Source organism: Lactuca sativa, chromosome 1, assembly GCF_002870075.4.
Source record: "Lactuca sativa cultivar Salinas chromosome 1, Lsat_Salinas_v11, whole genome shotgun sequence".
NCBI classification, from domain to species: Eukaryota; Viridiplantae; Streptophyta; class Magnoliopsida; order Asterales; family Asteraceae; genus Lactuca; species Lactuca sativa.
In genome coordinates this window covers 121,708,830-121,726,973 of record NC_056623.2, presented here as the reverse complement: position 1 = coordinate 121,726,973, position 18,144 = coordinate 121,708,830, and positions in this window count along the sequence as shown.

The window sequence follows — 18,144 nt, the reverse complement described above, 5'->3', positions numbered from 1 at the left end:
TATTTTTTAATGAATTCTTTAGTTTGTTGGCATTTTTTGAACATGATAGACTTCAAGGTGTTTTTGCATAAGATTGAAACTTAGTTACCCTTTTAAGTCATTTTCTCTACTTTAGTTACCTAAAGTTAAACTTGGTCAAAAAGTCAACAGTCAACAGAGTCAACAAAATTCAAAGTCCAAGGTTGGTTGAGTACGCCCTGTATACTCAACTTATGCCTCGTGTACATGGGATAGATTAGTACAACCAATGTACAAAAAGTACGCTCAGCATACATGAGTTGGTTCCATCCTTTCCATTAAGCACTTAATCCCTTACAGACTTTTCACCTAAACTCATATCTAGCCTCAAAACATTGTATTAAGTCATAGAGTTTCACCTTTATGAATTTCCATGTCCAGGGAAGGTCCAAAAGCTAAAACCCTAACTTATTAACTCATTAAAACATTACAACTCTTGCATGGAAGGGATAGGAGGACCAAGATCATATTTTTATGGTTCCTAATAGATCTATAATGGATAAAGTTTCCAACTTTATCCATTAGAATGGTCCGAACAAACAATATCTAGTCTTTAATCCATAAAGGGAACAAAAGTGCATCTTTTTCAACTTAATCCATTAAGTCCAAGTCTCAAACCTTCAGATCTGAATAAATATGATGTTTAGATGCATAAAGTTTCCAACTATATCCATAACAAGGTCACAAACTTTCAAGATCTAAACTTTGTGCACTTAAAATGACAAAAAGCTCATAACACCCAAAACTAGCTATATTTAACAATTTCTTCATTAAGATTCAAACTTTATACCTCCAGAATAAAGATAAAGGTGAACAAGGTCTGCATCTACAAGATCCAATGCAACCAACGTTTTTTAATGAGTTCCTTCCTATCCAAGGTGCACCAAGAACACTCCAAAGCACTTAAAAACACATTCTTTTTGCTCATAAGACTCAGACGAGGGTTAGGGTTTCAAGAGAGAGTGATAGAGAGGTGGAGGCTAAGACTGAAGTGGGATTAGGGAAGTTAAGGATCTTAAATAAGGCTCAAACCACAAAAATCGTGTTTGGGAACTTATCGCGTACATCCATCGTACTCCTGGTACGCCCAGCATACTAGGGATGCCCTAGTATTCCCAACATACTCCCTATATGCCCAACGTACGTTGATTGCCGAAAAATCACCATAACTTCAAATGGTTATAACTTCTTCGTTCCAACTCTGTTTTCAACGTTTTTTATAACCACAGAAAGGTGTTGAAGAGCTCTCCAATATTATCTAAATATATTGGGCTAAAAACTTCTTGAACAAAAATCCATATTTCATGCAAGAACCCAGCCTATGACTTTTCCCTTTTTACCCTTTGGCCCAAAACACAATTCAAGGATTAGATCTCTTAACCATCATTACGTCCTTAATTCCCAAAGATTTTACAATATTGACTTCCGGCCCACGACCCTGAAATAAGAAATGATGGGAAACAGGATGTTACAGTAGGTCTCAAATAGTGAGCTTTGGGGGTGTTTGGGCAGCTATGGGACACAACCCGCATGGTCAAGAACACGACCCATGCAAAGGAATTAAAGTGCCCAACTTGACCAAAATCTGAACTTTAGTATTTTCCTTATAACGTTTCCATACAGACTCATATTTATGTACGGTTTTCGCCTACATTCATAATTTTTATAAGGAATGAGTTGAAGCAAAAAATTAGGAATGGAATATTTGAGGGTTATTTTGGTCATTTTGATTGACCTTTACTTACTTGTTATATAGGTGATGTTTGAGAGTGTTGCTAAAATGAAAAGAACTTGAAGAGAACTAGCTATCCTTGTGTTGACATTTTTTCCCACTTTGGGGTACATGGCAAAATGATTTTATGATAATGAAACACTAATGTTTAATATATGACATGTTTTGAGATGAAACTGTCAAATGTTTTAGAAAGGGTAATTTGAAAGAATGCCTTGAAGGTAAAAATATTTTTGAAAGCAAAGAATGTTTTGGAAGGTCGAATGTTTTGAAAATGTATTTGAAATGTTTTGAAATATAGATGCTTTACTTTTGAGATGATCATTTTGATACTAACATATGAAATGTGTAAAGCTTGGAAAGTAATGACAAGAAATGGAAAGTAATGTAAAGAAATGAAAAGAACTGGAAAATAATGAAAAGAAAATTGTCTGGGGCATGATGGCTCATAAGAGGTCTAGAGGAATCTATTGGGTGGTACCTACCTGTCGCGAAGTAGATGTCCTGTATGAATGATGCCTTGGTGGATTGATTTGTTCCTTCTGCCTTGGTCTTGGAAATGATGCCTTGGTGGATTGCTTTGTTCTTTCCACCTAGGTTTTGGAAATGATGCCATGGTGAGTTGATTTTGTTGGGTTTTCTACGCATCAAATACACTCTAAAACTAGGCAGCGGGAAAATCAAAACAACGATATACCTAAGTGTACATGCAACTGTAAGGGTGAATATTGTTGAAATGAGTCGAAGTTTTGTGTCTTCGTATGTTTTGTTCTTCGTTCCTTATGTAATATATTTTTCTAAGGCATTGTATTCGAAGCTTAATGTTTAGTCCTTAGAATATTTTTTGTACGCTTTCCTCTCCTATAAATGGGAGTGTTTACTAGAATCATAGTAACGAAGTCTTTATAGAATATTTACTTGTACTCCGTAAAACTTGAAAAGCATAACAGAGCTGAATCAGAAATTATATTTACATTTGTGTTCTAATCTTGCAAACATCTGTTTGATCATTTGAAACTCTGTTTGATTTCATACTCGATTCTTTACTACTACAATTGGTATCAGAGCAGGAATCATATCTCTGATCTGATTTTCATCTTTTCTAAAGTTTTTAAATCAGTTGTCTGGTTAAAAATTTCTGCACTTTTGTGAAAAGTGAAAAATTGCATTAGATCTCTGTCTGTGACTCGATTCTGCTATTAAATCTTAGAATCGAGTGTTCTACTAGTGATACCGACTTGAATCATATAGTTTGTTGTTAAATTCTCAAAGTTTTCTTCAAAATCTCAAAGTTTTTCTTCCATACATCAATGGCGTCTTTCAATTTGAATTTAATAACTTCATTCTCTCATCTTCTAGGATCATCCACTAAAATTCCTATGCTAATTCCTGAATATTACGATCAATGGGCTGATCGTATGCAGGATTATCTTAATGGTTTGGATGAAGAGCTATGGAACTGTATTTCTGGTGATTGCAATCCACCATCAAATGTTCAACCAATTGGTGCATCGTCTGGAAATTCCGAGGCTGAGAATCAATCTGATCGTCTTAAAAAATTGGAGAAAAGATGCATGAGAGAGCTGAGAGGGGCTTTGCCTCCTGTTGTTTACAACTACGTAAGAAGTTGTACAACAACAAAGGAAATCTGGAACAATCTCAAGGAGAAATTTCAGGGAAGTGAGAAGACAAAAGTTAACTCTGTGAAGCAATGCTTGGTGTAACTGAAGGACTTCAGACAAAAAGATGGTGAAACGATTGAATTTTATTACGATCGTCTTTATGAACTGATCTATCGATGCAATCGATATGGTATCACCAAATCAGCCATGGAGTTCAATCTAATTTTTATTATGGGCTTCGTAAAGAGTGGCGTAGTGTGAGCATGATGGTTAAGAATCAACAGAGCTTTGATACGTCAACCTTGAATGATTTGTACAATCAAATGAAGACTCATGAAAGCGAAGTGAATGAAATAGCTGAAGAATCGAAGGTAAGTTTGGGAGGTCCACTAGCGTTGGTTTCGAAGATCTCTGAAAAGGAAGCTGAGAAAGATGTTTCGGATGAAGATGAAGGGTTCATCATGAACTCAGATGATTAAACAATTGCTTTCTATTCAAACAATCGCGTGAAAAAGTTCTTCAAAAAGCCTTTCAATTCGAAGGCAAAGTTTTCTGAGACAAAAGTGAATTTTGTGAGTAAAAATGTTGGGGATGAGAAAAAGAAAGTAGAGATGAAAGATTCGAAGCCTGTTGAGGGAAAAACAGAGAAGAAATTAAAGGGAGATGCTGGGATTGATTGTCATTATTGCAATGGTGCTAATCACCTTGCGAATGATTATACGCTTCGAAAGAAGGATGAAAAGAAGAATAAGACGAAGGATGAAGCGTACTATGTGGAGAAGCTGGAGGAGTTGCATGCGAAGGCAAAGAATCTCTCATTGGTTGCTCATGGTGAACAAGACGATGATGGAACTTATCAAATCTGGTCATCTGGATCAGATGATGAAGAGATGAGACATCCGACACATGGAGCAATGTATGCAAAGCTAGAAGAAGATTCAGATGAGGAAACATACGAAGTTCATGGGAGATGCTTCGTATCGAAAGGAGCTGACAAATCTCCATTGACTACAAAGGTGCATTCTTGAATCTTTTAATATTCCAGTACATGCTTATAATTCAGAATTAATCTCCTTTGATGAAACTGTTACTTATTTTGATTCAATAGTGATATCTGCTAGCAACGAGGCTAAGAAGCTGTCTGATCAGTTGTTAGAGACACAGAAGAGACTAGATTCAAAAATTGCTAGAATAGAGTGTTTAGAACTTCAAATCACTAATATCATGGTTGATAGAGATAACTTGTCTAGTGATTCAAAACAGTTGTTAGCCCAGAGGAACATCTATTGTAATTCGACTAAACGATTGTATGGAAAATTACCTAAACTACATCATTCATGCAAAATCAGCAAAGAACAACATAGAAAATTACTGCCTTTTCTAGCTTACGAAAGAGCTATAGTAGATAATATTTCGTATGATTGTGAAAAAGAAACTGTTGATTTTAACAAAGTTCCTGATGATAGATATAAATATGGAATAGTTAAAGTAGATGAATATCTAGATTCAAATGAATTGGTTAACATTGTAAATGAAACTTTGACTAAGTCTGAACAAGTTAACATCTTGAAAAAGACTGAGAATTCAACATCTGGTTGTCAATCTAATTTTGCTGATATCGAGGATAATTTCGATAATATTAGTGAAATAAGTGATCTTGAGGATGTTGATTGTTCTCAGTTGTCTATTATAAATGTTGCATCATCATTCAAAGGAAAAGAAAAAGTTAAGGAATTGTTGGTTGAAATTGACACTGATCAACCATCAAGTTCAAAAGTTTGTGACGAGAACTTCGTAGAAGTCAAAGACAGTCAAACCAATGATAGTGATGATGAAAAAGAAGAGAAAAAAACAAAGAAAAAGGAAGTTTTAAAAGAAATAGAAACTCCTCGTATAGTTGTTGATCAAGTGTATAGAGATACACAACAGTTCGAAAAAGTGCTAACTAAGAAAGGGGCTCATTTCCTAGAAACGAATACTATGGTTTACCCAATTTTCAAGTGTTCTGATGTTGTTGTTTTTTCCGAACCAAGTCTTTGTGACAACTGGAAATGTTGAAAATATTAAACCAGAATTCAAGAAAATGGTGGAACAAGATAACACAAAATCATCCGAAGAAGGGTTTCTTTGCAAATCATAGCACAACTGAAAACAATTTAACCAAGAATTCGTATGTTTTTCAAAGAAAAAACCAAAGAGAAAATGGGTTGAAAAATCTAAAGTTGAAAATGAACTCATTCAGCCTTTGGTTGAGGAATTTAAACAAGGATCAAAACTTAATTCTAAGGAATTCAAGGAGCAACTTGTCAAATTTCAAAAGCAAATAACATTTCAAAAAGACAAGCAAGAAAGAAACTCTTTTGGCAAACAATTGAAAATCAGAAATTGAAACATGAGAAATCAAAACCAGTTCAGTATATGAGTTCAGAACGTTTTTCAGACAAAAAGAAGATTTTTAATCAAATAAACCAAAGAGGGTTTGATTCTAAATCACCAAAACTTGTTTACAAAGTGAAAACATCTCAAAAGATTTCGAATGAGTCAACACCTAATGTTTCAAATAAATTCTCAGAAAAATCGAATACTCCAAAGATTTTTTCTCAAAGACAACATTTTAAAACCCTGTGAATACTTCTTATGCTGAATCTTTTCTAACTAAACCAAAAGTTGATTTTATTCCTCAAAAACCAAATTTTCCTAATCATATGAAGAAACAAACATTAAAGGCTTCGCATGCAAAAGGCATAACTTCAAGGAAAAATATAGATCATTGGCTCGAAGGACGAGGCAAAGTTTATCAGTCTAGCAAATTTTCAGAAGAACAAATCAAAGAAGCTTATGAAAAGTATGTCAATACTTCTTCAAATGGAAGTTCTTCATCAAAAGATTCGAATATTTCAATCAAAGCTTGGCGACCAGTCACAAAACCGAAGATAGTTCAGTCACAATCTTAGAATGCGAAGGGTAAAATCAGTGGAAATTCGAAACCAAAAAAGTCTTATGTTTTAATTCCTTCGAATGATAATGTAGACATAGTTGATAGTCTCAAGACTAAATTTTGTGACTAGGTCAAACATTCTTCATATAATTCTTTGTTGACATCTAATTTCCAAGGACCCAAAAAGCCTTGGGTACCTAAATTTTTTCAATGATTGCAGGTACTTTGTGATGTGCGATACGATAATAAATGGTACATCGACAGTGATTGCTCTCATAACATGATTGGGAAAAAGGAGAATCTTCGAGATTTTCGAGGCTTGAAGAATGTAGGAGTTGTTAAATTTGGAAACAATCAGAAGTGCGAAGTAAAAGGATATGGAAAAATCACGAATGGTAAATTCACAGTAAATCGAGTGGCGTATGTTGAAGGTTTGCAACATAACTTGATAAGTGTCTCTCAACTTGTTGTTAGCACTGGCAATCAAGTGCTTTTTAACGAAGAGAGAAGTATCATTTCGAATGTTGAAACTAAATAAGTTTTGGTTAAATCCAAGAGGAAGGGTGATATGTTTACATTGGATATCAATCCAATTGTAGGCAAACCTGTTGTTTGTCTTCTTTCGAAAGCCACATCAGATCTAAGTTGGTTATGGCATCGACGACTTTCACATCTTAACTTTCGAAACATCAATAAACTTGTTGTTCAAGATTTTGTAAGAGGTTTACCTGTACTTAAATTTGATAATGATTCTTTATGTGCAGCTTGTGAAGTTGGCAAGCAACATAAACAAGGTCATCCAATCACTATTGATTCGAAGATTGTCGAAGCACTGGAGCTTTTACATATTGATTTATGTGGTCCTTCGATACTTTCAACACTAAATCATAAACGGTATATCTTAGTTATTGTTGATGATTTTTCAAGATTTACGTGGGTTTATTTTCTCAGGCTTAAATCCAAAGTTGCTCAAATCATGATTGACTATATCAAACAAATGGAAACAACTCTGAAAAAGACGGTTCGAAGGACAAAGAGTGATCATGGAACTGAGTTTAAGAACAATGTTCTTGATTCATTTTTGGTGGATAAAGGCATTTCGCATAATTTCTCATCTCCATATACACCACAACAAAATGGTGTCGTTGAACGAAGGAATAGATCTTTATACGAAGCTTCACAAACAATGTTGGCCTATGCGAATCTTCCACAATATCTTTGGGCAGAAGCAATTTAAACTGCATGTTTTACTCATAATCGATCTTTCATTCATCGACGTTTTAATATTACTCCTTATGAAATCATCAATAACAGAAAACCTAATGTGAAATTTTTCCATGTCTTCGGATGCAGGTGCTTTATTATGAATCTAAAGGATAATCTTTCGAAATTCCAAGTAAAAGCTGATGAAGGGATTTTCCTTGGATATTCGCATAATTCAGTTGCCTATCGTATGCTAAACAAACGAACTCGAAAAGTGGAAGAAACATTTAATCTTACTTTTGATTATTATTATATTAAACAATCTGATAAGCAATTTGAAAATCATTCCATAATGCAAGAAAATCAAACTGAATCTGAAAATATACAATCATTGGATATTGATTATGATTTGATTTTTGGAAAGTTAGATTATGCTGCGAATGCTGAGTGTAATGCTCTATACAATCATGTCAATGAAGTTTCAAAACTAGTTGATGATTCAACATCATCTCCTCAAGCAATGACCGAAAGTATGCATGATGATCTAGACGAGGGGGAGCACTCGGATTCGAACAGTCTACTTGAGGGGGAGCATTCTTTCAAGGGGGGGAATGAAAGAGCATGTGATGATGTTGAGGGGGAGCAAATAAATGATCATATTGAGGGGGAGTTAAATCAAAATGATGAAACTTTTCATGATATTAATGATGTGTGTTCGATTGCAGGATCTGAAAACGAAGAAATGTACGAAGATGCACCTTTGGACATTGATCCAACTTATCCACCAATAGACAAATGGACAAAAGATCATCCGAAGGAGCAAATAATTGGAAATCCACAAGAAGGAGTTTTTACGAGAGCTCAAATTCGTGCGAAGAATGAGGTTTTAAATACTAATCAAGAATTTTGTATGTTCAACGTTTTTATCTCTAAAATTGAACCAAAATCAGTTAAGATTGTAATGGAACACTTAGATTGGGTTGTTGCAATGCAATCTGAATTGTCTGAATTTGAACGAAATAAGGTTTGACGATTAATTCCTAAACATGAAGATGTTTCAATTGTCGGATTAAAATGGATTTATAAAAATAAAACCGACAAAGATAAAAATATCATTCGAAACAAAGCCAGACATGTTGTAAAGGGTTATTCACAACAAGAAAGAATTGATTACTAGAAACTTTTGCTCTTGTTACAAGACTCGAGGCAGTTTGTATATTCTTGGCTTATGCAGCTCACAAAGATTTTGATGTATATCAAATGGATGTGAAGTGTGGATTTTTGAATGGAGAACTCGAAGAAACAATGTATGTTGAACAGCCTCCAGGTTTTGTAAACGAAGATCATCCTGGTTATGTTTATATTTTAGATAAAGCAGTTTATGGTTTGAAACAAGCACCACGAGCCTGGTATGCAACTCTTACTTTGTTTTTGAAGCAATCTAAATTTAAACAAGGATCAGTTGACCCCACATTATTTCGTAAGAAAGTTGGGAATCATCTAATGCTTGTTCAAATTTATGTTGATGATATTATTTTTGGCTCAAATGACTCTGCTTTGTCTAAAGAATTCGAAGATCTGATGAAGAGTAAGTTCGAAATGAGCATGATGAGAAAAATTAACAATTTTCTTGGTTTAAACATTTGTCAAAACAGAGAAGGAATTTTCATAAATCAAGAAAAATACACGAAGAATCTGCTCGAAAAGTTTAGATTAGTGAATAGTAAGAAATTACGCATTCCAATGGCAACTGGCATTAAACTCACTCCTTCGTTAGATAAACCTTCCGTTGATATTACTCTATACAGAAGCATGATTGGATCTTTACTCTATTTGACTGCAAGTAGACCTGATATCATGTTTTCTATTTGTAATTGTGCCAGGTATCAATCAAATCCTAGAGAACCACATCTAACTGCTATAAATAATATCTTTCGTTATCTCAAAGGAACATCTTCGCATGGATTGTGGTATCCTTCGAATACTAGGTTTTTCATACAAGCATATTCGGATGCCGATTTGGGAGGGTGTAATCTGGACAGGAAAAGTACAAGTGTTAGTTGTCAATTACTTGATGGTAAATTGGTAAGTTGGCAATCGAAAAAGTAGACATGTGTTTCTATCTCAACGGCCGAAGCTAAATATGTTGTTGTTGCTGCTTGCACATCACAGATAATTTGGATTCTAATTCAATTACGTGATTATGCAATTAATATGAAAAAGATTCCTTTATACTGTGATTCACAAAGTGCAATAAGAATTTGTCATAGTCATGTGCAGTATTCGAAGACCAAACATATTGCTCTTCGTTATCACTTCATAAAAGATCATGTAGAAGATGGGAATATTGAAGTTAATTTTGTGAAAACTACTGATCAATTGGCTGATATTTTCACGAAAGCATTGGATGAAAAATCATTTGTGATGATTCTGGAAGGACTTGGAATGGTTGATGGTAATTCAATTTCATACGAAAAAGAAGTTTGAAGGTTCTTAGACACGTCATCAATAGATAAGGTTACTGTTCATATATCATTCTTCGGATGCTTCGTATACGTATGTTTGATATTTTTTTTTCAGAGATCTACAACAAGTAACTTTTGTGAGTTTTGTTTTTGTTCTTTATTTTCGAAAACACAAAGACATCAAAAAGATTTTCATTTTATTTTGTTCTTTATTTTCGAAAAATCAAAAACAACAAAATGATTTTTTTTTTCTTTTAAGTACTTTGTAGTAGCTTTTCTTGAAGGATGAGGTGGCAAATGTTCGAAGATTCTAGGATCAGGTATCAATTTCTAAACTTTGAATTTCAAATGTTTAAAAACTAGTTAAGATGTCCCTAGAAGCATGCTGTTGTATGTTGCCCAAAGCCTCGAATTGATTCAATGTTCGAAAGCCTTAATGAAATTATTCATACGAAGATTTCTTCCCAATAAGGCTTACATTCACATTAATCCAATGAGCTACCTTACTCTTCTCACATGAGTTAAGAGTTTTCTGTTTGGTCCAATATAACAGAGGTACATTCTTTCTAAGGAACAAATCTTTTTCATCCTAAAATCTTTACACTTGCACTCAAAAAGACATATCCAAGAGGTTTCTGATCAGAACAAATCGAAATCTAGATATATCACAAATCTGTGTTTATGATCAGACATCATGAGACTGTGATGAAAGTGAAACCCAAATTTCTTTCCAATTTAAGGAATTGACAGGGAATTATATTCCAGATTTTACGAAACTTTTGTTTCAGTACCAATCTTCGAAACTCAAAATCATATTCATTTTGTATGAGTGGTCTTAATCAAATTTTCGAAACCCACGAAGTTTGTTACCCATCAAGATCCAGCTTTAATGTTTTCATTGATATGATTTCTGTGTGAGTTTACTTCGTATCCCAAAGTCACTCCAAATATTTTCCAAAGCACACTTGTCACTGGCTACACTGGCCAAACAAGTAATTTCTGTTACAATTACTCACCTTTTGTTAAGGCTGATATGTAATGAAATTGTTTTTAGCTGCCCATGTAACCTTTCAAAAGATGCCCTTCGAAAGTTATCTACAAGTTTTCGATTGTATTTCACGGGAACATACACAAGTTGTTGATTATCTCTCTTGATAATTAACGAAGCAACCTTTGCCTGGGGTTTAACTGCCTTCGTGTCAAATTTATTTTTGACATCACAATTATCCAAATTTTTTTAATTTGCTTCTGATCTTAATTCTTTGACACAATGCACACACAAAATCTTTGAGGTTCTGAGTAATACCAACTTAGGCTGACGATTTCAAAACTCTGGCAAATGGATTTACTTCGAAACCCAAAAGTAAAAGAGCCTAACCTCCATCCGAAGGGTTCTGAACGGTTACAATTCCATTGGGTCAATAAATACAGGCTGTTTGAGGAGACGTTTTGTATTCCTTTCGGTTTTCAAGGCGATGTGACAGTTACTTTTTGAAGCATGTTAACTTTATCATCATCATGATGCACTTTTCTCGGTGCCACATCAGCATGCATTCAATGCATATCTCGCTTTGATTTCAAATTTCAGAGTTACATATAAAAGGGGATACAAGGGGTATTAATCAGTTTACGCTTTCTTCATCTCAAATACTCTCTTCAAATCAAATTCTCTCTATTCATCATCTTCTTCAAAACCCTAAAAATGGCGAATGTTGAAAATGTTACGGCTGAACCTTCACACACCACAAATGATGTTACTTCGTTGCCAATCATGAAAATCCAAGGAACTAATTATCAGGTGGAATCTAATGTGTCATTGTATCCGGAAGAACTTAAGATGTTGATCTTTGCTCTGCAAAACTCCATCCTGTCAAAAGCAATGTTCAACTCTTTTTTTGTTCCTCTCTCCTGGTTATCACAAGCAGGATCAACCACCACATATTTAAAGGGATTGGATGCAATTACATTTAACCTAATCAATGACAAAAAGGTTAGATTGACCCAAAATGTTTTTTGTAAAACTCTCGATATCCCAAATTCTCCACCATATGTGTCTTTCACATTTCCACAAATAGTCCATATGTTCAATGAAATGGGACATCAACCACAGTTAACCAAAATCAGTGATTTCAAGAAATCGGGTCTTCCCGATGTATGGAATTTTCTTTTTTGAATTTTTCTCCGTTGCTTGACTGGCAGAACGGTGGGTCTTGATAAGGGAGGAATGGAGGCATACGCCATGGTAGCAGGACTGTATTATAATCTTCAAGCGGACTATTCAACTCAATTGTGGAAGGAATTTCAAAAGAGTATCGAGAACACGAATGCTATTCAGGGCATTTCGTGTGCTAGGTACTGGAGCTTGATTTTACAATATTTCTATGATAAAGAAGGGATCTTAGCACCAGCTAATGAGGAGAAAGCTATCTTTCACACATATCATTGTCCGAAGGATGCAACGAATGATTTGGATGAGTTTCCGTTTGCAGCTCGTATTCCCGATGCGGTGCTAATTGATCCTTCGAATCCAGTTTTGGTTTCTTACTTAGCAACTATCGATACTTCTGTGGAAACCGGGATTCTTCTACCACAGAAATCTGAGAAGAAATCAAAGAAAACAAAGAAAACTGATGTTGGATCTTCGGATATCAAAGTCAAGCCCTCAAAGAAAACGAAGAAGCTTCCTGTGATTGAACTTGAGCCAATTCAGCCAGAGCCTATTATTCCTGATACCTAGGTCACTGAAACAGAAGTAATTCCTTCGAAGACTGGTGTATTCAGACGCATTAAGATGAAGTACAAGAACAGGCGAAGGTCATCAGGTACGAAGGTGGTTCGTAAACCACAAGTTTCTCATCAAGGGGTGATTTTTCGGGAAGTTCCTGCTCCTGTTTCTCCATCAACAAAGAAGAGAATGGTTGTTGACATGGCCAAACATATTTCTCATAAGAAGAGGCAAAAGTTGATTATTTCTTTTGATTCAACAGCTGATGACACAGAAGTTATTCCTGAGATTCCCGAAGCAGATCTTATTCTTGACTCTTTTAAAGTTGATACTTCAGTGACACAACCACCCGAAGTTTCGATAGCCAAGACAGTTATTGTGGAGGCTCGAACTTCATACATCACTGTAAACATATCTGATATGGATACAAATGTCATCGTGGGTGAGGATACTTCGAATACTGCAGCTCAAGGTATCACTTCGACTATTGTTTCAGATTCTTTCATTTCGCTACCTCCATAGATTACTCCTATTGTTCCAACAACATCTACCACAGATTCCCCCACATTTACTCATATTATTTCACATCCCTTCACCACTCTCTTTTCTTCACAATCTATTGATCCACCAACCACTACCTCTCCATTGAAAGATTCCTTCGTAGAAACTGAAATTGAATCTGAAGGGTTTGGAGGCAGTTTTGACAACCTTGTGTTTGAAGAAGAGGAAACTAATTTCCCGGACCATATGCTAATGACGATGAAACAATTTAAGATTTTGAATACAAAGCTTAACTCCATTATTCAATCTCAAGTTGACATTGGGGGAGGTCATGTTGTGTCAAGCCTGGAAATTGATGGAATGTTGTCCTTACTCGAAGGGAGGTTGACTACCAAAGTTTCCGCAACGATTAAAGAATTTGAGTCCAGGTTGATGGAAAAGATTGATCTGTCTTATCAAAACAATGAGTCAAGGATAAATTCTGTGAAGTCTGATTTCTCATCAAATTTAAAAGATTTAAAGGTGGTAGCCAAAGAACAACATGTGCTCTTCGTTCCAAACATGAAAAAGTGAGAACGTAGTGATAAGCTAATTGAAATGACCGAAATCCATCATATTTTAAGATCACCACTTAATAATCACCAAATCAAATTAAAACTTATACTGCTTAAAGTTCTCGGGTTATAAAACAAACCAAACTAAGAGTGTTTAAGCCAACTTACTTGTAGATTTAATGCCTTTCGACTTTGTCTGACTGTCAGACTTGGTCAATGACATTGGCTTAGGAATGAGTCGACAAGATTATCTTTCGATACGACATATTAACTATGATGTCTTTATATTTGACTCACTATCAAATGTGTTGGTATTTACTGAGTATGTGTAATTTGAGATTGTATGACTTGGGATCCATACTCGAGGTAAGTTCACCCAAAGTCACAAGAAATTTCATAAGGAGCATCAATGATTGAATTTCAACAAAGATGTCACTAATGAATCTCTTTCAACTATATTGTCCACTTTGCAATTTAACAAACTGAAATATACTCTAAGTATGTTAAATCTACTATGGTGTATTACCCGGTACTCTTTCAAGCTAATATATCACCAGTCAGTAAAAGCATGAATTCTGACTACGAACGGAATTGCCTTTATTAGTGCGGAACTTCTCATCAATGTAACTCTTACAATGATCTCTTCTATACTATCAAGATCATCTCTTATGTCCTCCAAGGACACTTAAGAATGTTCTTGATCTTGATTCGTTGATTCTCACCAAATTGATCTAATCAAACTTGTCATGCACAAGGCATACGATTCATCAGATCTTGTACATGTCATGGCATATATGATCGATCCCATAGCAGAAGCATGTGGGACACGACTCATAACCTCTAGTAGCACTAGGACATTAGCATCGCTCAATGTCATGCCCTATTTCATGTACTTTGGCTTAATCAAACGAATCACTTTGATCTATCTCCAAAGACCCTTATTATGTACGTGTTTTGTATCTCCCATGTATATCATAGCAAAGAAATTCCCATACCAAGCCAAGCTTTTACACTTTCTAAGTTAGAATATAGTTTCCTATGAATCATACATTATCTATGTACAATACAAGGATGACTATAGTGCTCCCACTAGCACTGACATATATATGGCTTATCTAAGTTTCTCGAAATTCAAACTCCTTGAAAATTATCATTGAAACAAAGAATCCAATTACTCCCACTGAGTTCGACATGTATATGGCTTATCTTTATTTGTTAAAATTCAAACTCTTTGAACTTTCTCATTGAAATAATGATCCATATTGTGAGATGCTTATTTCGGTCCATAAATGAACTTGTTAAGCTTACACATCCTTCATAACCTATCTTGGTTTGATTATGTGTTTGTTCCTATCCATGATTGTCTCTACTTGAAGATCCACTTACACCTAAGGGTTAAGGTCAGGTGCTTGATCTACCAACTTTTCACATACATAGACTGAATCTCGCACTCCATGTCCTCCTTCCATATTGTAGCCTTTAGGGCCTACCATAGCTTCCGATAGCTGGTATACTCTGATTTCTCCATACCAGTGACTCATTTACCTCATCAATATAAACTCTTATATAAATAGGTTCATGTTCATGATGTCTTCTATCAGATCTAAAAGGAAAAATGGAAATATGTCAGTTTCCTTAATAGCTCTTTCAATTCCAAATTGACTGTTATGTCCAACTTTAGGCTCTTCGTTGGTTGACTCTCGAATCTTATCAAGAGCAATGTGGCTCCCACTAGCTCTTTTGGAAATCAACTCCCTCTCTTGGAAGACTAACCTTCGAGCAACATACACTTTCTTCTCAGAGGGGTTTTTAAACAATTATCCAAAATTCTTGATGCGCCCTCCAACGAGTTAACACATCTCTATTTAAAGTTCTAGATTGTCAAGCACTTCAGGACGAGTGTAGGCCTCATAATCGTAGAATTCCATATATGGTAGTGAGGATAGAATCCCATTTCACATATCATAGAGTGTTTCAAGAACCTACTTAGTTGGCACAAGACCAAAGGACTTCTTGTAACACTATTCATGGTACAATCCACAAATTGTTAGAAAACATAGCGCGACTCATCTAGCACAAAATTAATTAATGATTTGTTTCTCTATCCAACTAACACTTCCTAGTGGTAGTGTTTTGGGCGGAGATAGATCGTGAAACTCTTTCACAATCACTTAGATGATCGATAAGGTTTTGGACTAAGATACTCACTATGAGTGTCTCATCCTATTGCCCAGTTGATTCTTCACTTTATGAGAGCTCTGAACACCTGAAAGGTTCCAGAATCACATTCATACGAAGTTGGTCTTACCACGTATCGTGGTTGATCTGAACTGTTAATTAGTGCAAACTAATTCCACCAGATATTGACATCACCCAGTGATATGTTTATCATCTATCTTGATAAACAAGATTTACATTTATCATAAGACTGGAGGTCAAATGATAACCAAAATCCGATCCAACTGGACACTTGGTAATGCATTTCTCATTTATGTATCCAAGACTATGATTCCACAAATACATTTCACCCACACCTTTGGATGTCTTTGAATAAGTACATATTGTGATTAATCTGAACGATCCATTCACAATTCTACACCTTATTCAAATATTTTAATCAACTTTGAACTATTGTTACTATACTAGCTTCATAGATTTCATGACTTTCTTTTAACATGTTAGAATGAACTATCTCATGAATCATAGTACAAACAATTTCAAATATAATGCCATAGACTAAACATTCGAAAAGAGTTGTCTTTTGATCCTATGAATGTAGCAAGGGCTTGGCATTCATGATCAAATTATCTTCTCCATGTTTTAGTCTTCTTAATTCATTTTAGTCACTGCACATTCTTGCAAATGTCAGTACTTAATCCTTAGTAAAACACTCAAGGTTTAGAAGCAATGTTTTGATGGCATTATAAATCCATATATTTGATTGAACACCAAACATCGGAGAACTAGTTATCTTTTGATCCTATGGAAAGTAGCATGGGCCCGTGATCCACAATCAAATTTAACTTCTTCATGTTCCAATGCTTTCACCTCAAATATACATTTAGGCAAGTTTGCTTTCTTAGTCCTTTTCTCGTTATGGAAATGAATTGCTATCAGAACATGTCTCATAATAAACCTTCCTTTGTCTTAGGTATTTGGGCCTAGATTAGATATACTAATCGTCTTTTAAACCATAGGCAATTGGCTTTCTTCTTCTTGATACTTCTACTCATGATAGCAAAATATGGGAGTGTTTTGAAGTATGAGTTTCTATGATTGGCCATGTTAGTTCCAAAAGGAAACCTCAACATGTTACACAACTCCTTAATGGATATTCCAAGTTGTTCATATCAAAATCAAATTGAATTGATTATATGTACATATCAACTAGATGACTAACCCTAGTAAACTTCTAACTCAAGGAAGTTCCATTTTACTTCAATATGTCAATTTACAACGTATATTTGAAAATTGCTCTTTCTAACAATTTAGAATGCAATGTTTGAAGTAACCTAGGAAGAGCTTTAACAAAGGAATGATCTTTCCTTTCGTTTATGAGAACTATTCCCAAACTACGAATTGACAAGATTGATCATCCTTATAGCTAATCCTCTCAAAGGTTTATAGCAGTAGATGTTAGTGGATAAGATTATAGACATCATTCAATAAAATTCCATTAGAGTTTGTTTTACTTATCCTTAGAAAATAATCACCCAAATTAAAATTATTTTAGAAGGCTAGGATCCATATTTGGCTCCATGGTGTGTAAAGGGATGCCGTAAACACACCATGAAGTTATTTAGGTAGGTAAAACCCTTTGCCAATTTCGCTCACTACGAAATTCCTAGATCTTTGAGATTCATTGACTATCAATGGCAGGTTAATCTCGGATTATGTCCATCTCAAATTCAATGACGTGGTCACCGCGGATCACAGAACAGATGGTGTGTTGGGTAGCGTAGGACTTATTTTGTATTGCGTCATTGGGCTCGGTTTATAGTCCAATGTTTTTCACTCCGGTTTGGGCCTGTCCAACCGTGAGCATGTAGGGTTTACTATATAATAATGTGCTTGCATGCATATTAGGTTAACGATCTAGAAGACGATAGTATTACGATAACAGTACAAATTTCTTTATCGTTCTTGTAAACCCTTTAATCCTCTACAGTTGATGTTCTTTATCGAGCTCTTCTGAGGATTGTTTTATAATCATTCGACATTGTTCGATCCATTCTTGAGTTGTTTACTGTTTTCGTGTTCTTGCTGTTTACTCTTTATTTTACCTGTTTAAGATCTAATCGATCTTCAAGTTAGTTTTTAACTTATCAATTGGTATCAGAGCAGGAGGCTGTGTAATCGATACACTTCTTTTCTGTGAAAAAGGTT